We start from the raw sequence: 2,416 nt of genomic DNA, 5'->3' as shown, positions 1-2,416 counted from the left end.
GTGCATGCCTGTAATCCCAGTGCTGGGGAGGTTAAAACAGGAGGAGCACTACAAGTCTGCACTGCATAGCAAGTCCCTGTACCAAATAACTAAATAAATAGAAGATTTTTTAAAACTAAAAATGTAAAATATTTAGAAGAGGCCACGTTTCAACCATTTCCTGAACTGCTCAGAATTAAAATCTCATTAAAGCTCAGCAGCCCCTTATGTAAGTACCAGTGACATTGAGACTGGTGTAATAACTTAAGATTTGGTTATGATTTAGTGTTTTGGTGACTTAAGGATGGTGTCCACTTAAATCATTATTGAAACAAAATACCTGATGTGCTCAATTTAAGGGAAAAAAATGCCTGAGTTTGGCTCATGGTCACCGGGCTCCAAAGCAGAAGCACCGTGTTGGATGGACTCACTAGAGGAAAAGCTGCCCAGCCCACAGCAGGCAATAAGCGGAAAGCACAGAGAGAGCCAGGAAGAGGCTGGGGACTGCATCCGTGTAGCTCCCAACACCATGCCCTGCGCTCCACTCAGATGCACTCTCAAGTGTGCTTTAGTAGTCCCCATGGTGTCTTTTAAGCCAATCAAGTTGACAATAAAGATAAACCATCACAGTGGGAGAGACTGACCCTTATCTGATTTATCTTAGTTTTGATCATCTTCTAAAGAATGATGTATCAAGTTTTCCTGCCCAACAGTACTATATCAGTATACACCCATCTGAAAGAAGTTGGGTTCTTAGTAATCAATGTTCCTACCACCGTGTGACTTGTCTCCCTAGGCTCATGTACCTGGAGTTGATTTCTGGTTCTTGCCAAGGTTCTTTGCCTCGCAATAAGTATCTGAAGATACCTTTCTGAATTCTAGTTCCTTGTAAAGTTCTCCTGCTTTTGTAATTATGACACTGGGAGAACCTAGCCTTCCCTGACCCGGGTGCATCTCAGTGGAACCAGGGAATCCCTGTCGCGGGTGGGGACAGACAAGGACACAGCCAGGTGTCAGAAGCTTTCCTTGCTGAGGAGTTTCAGGCCCTTCTGAGGGCGGGACATAGACCAGATACCACAGTCATCCACGAACGCACCTTCATCGCCCTCAAGCCCGCCGGCACGCAGCGTGGCCTGGCAGGGGAAATCATCAAGCAGTTTGAACAGAAGGGCTTCCGCCTGGTGGCCATGAAGTTCATGCCGGCCTCGGAGGAACACGTGAAGCAGCACTACAGCGACCTGAAGAAGTGCCCTTTCTTCCCCAGCCTGGTGCAGTACATGCACTCGAGGCCGGTGGTCGCCATGGTCTGGGCAGGGCTGAACATGGTGAAGATGGGTCGCGTGATGCTGGGAGAGACCAACCTGCTGACTCCAAGGCAGGCACCATCCGCGGGGGCTTCAGCATCCAAGTGGGCAGGAACATCATTCGCGGCAGTGACTCAGTAAAAAGCGCTGAAAAGGAGATCAGCCTGTGGTTTAAGCGGAAGAGCTGGTTGACTACAAGCCCTGTGCTCCAACTAGATCTATGAGTAGAGGCAGGAGACGTGGCTTGCCCTCGCTTCGCTATCTTAGAGAACAGATGCATCCTTCTTTTCTAAAGCCCATTTCCCAATAAAGCCTGGCACTGGGGAAAAAAAAAAATTATGGCACTGTATATCATAGCCAAATACTAGTGAGAGCATAGAACAGTATAGAATAATAGCGATAATTTTATACCAAACGTAGCAGCCCTAACTCAATTCACTCTCACAAGTCTGTGAGGTACACTATTATCCTCATTTTTAGATGAAGAAATTGAAACACAATAAAAAATTTAAGTAATTTTCCCAGGTAAGACTGAGCTAGTTTTGCTTCTAGGCAATGTGGATTCCTAATCACTAGGCTGCATTGTGTGTCTAAGTGAATTCCCAAAGTTTTGATTCATTGGCAGGTTAACATTTGTCTCTATCTCTGCCGTGTTAAAAAGGAAAACTCTGAGACAGAAGGGTGTACTGAAAATTAAAGGCAAGAGAGACACATTTTAAGAGGAAAGATGGAAACATTTCGTAACTTTAGTCACAACAGATTCACGAAAGGAAATGAAAAATAGCCTGTCAATGAGTAAAGCTCTTGTTTTCAAGCTTAAGTGTCTGCAAATGTGTGGTTTAAAAGGAGAAAGCCTTCACTTTTGACAAGCCAAGTTTGTTTTAATCTGTGGGACTTGTACATCTTGTACCTGGGGAGCACTGAATATTTGTAATAAAGTGTCCTGGTTGGTTTAAAACCAACAAAGCAAAACAAACCCAAGGGGTAGACTTCCCATGTAGATAAGAGAAAGTTCTCTTAGGGGTGGAGCGGACTTCAACTTGTCTTGGTGCTCAGAGGGCTGCTTCAAATGTCAGTGGGACACTGCAAAAGGCTTAAGAAAACAACTTCTGACAATTCCCAGTTCTGCTGAT

The 2,416-nt window shown here is 45.0% G+C and overlaps 1 protein-coding gene and 1 pseudogene across 2 annotated transcripts in view; both read left to right on the top strand.

Moving 5' to 3' along the window:
- LOC105742963 overlaps positions 1-1,593 on the top strand; it is an 8,896-nt pseudogene extending 7,303 nt beyond the window's left edge.
- Positions 1-2,416, top strand: part of Mamdc2 (MAM domain containing 2) — a 195,338-nt gene that overhangs the window by 39,561 nt on the left and 153,361 nt on the right. The window lies entirely within an intron of this gene.

The sequence above is a fragment of the Octodon degus genome, unplaced genomic scaffold, assembly GCF_000260255.1.
Source record: "Octodon degus isolate 3935 unplaced genomic scaffold, OctDeg1.0 scaffold00087, whole genome shotgun sequence".
In the NCBI taxonomy this organism is placed as follows: Eukaryota; Metazoa; Chordata; class Mammalia; order Rodentia; family Octodontidae; genus Octodon; species Octodon degus.
The sequence above is the reverse complement of the archived record's forward strand: the minus strand, read 5'-3'. Positions and strand labels throughout refer to the sequence as shown.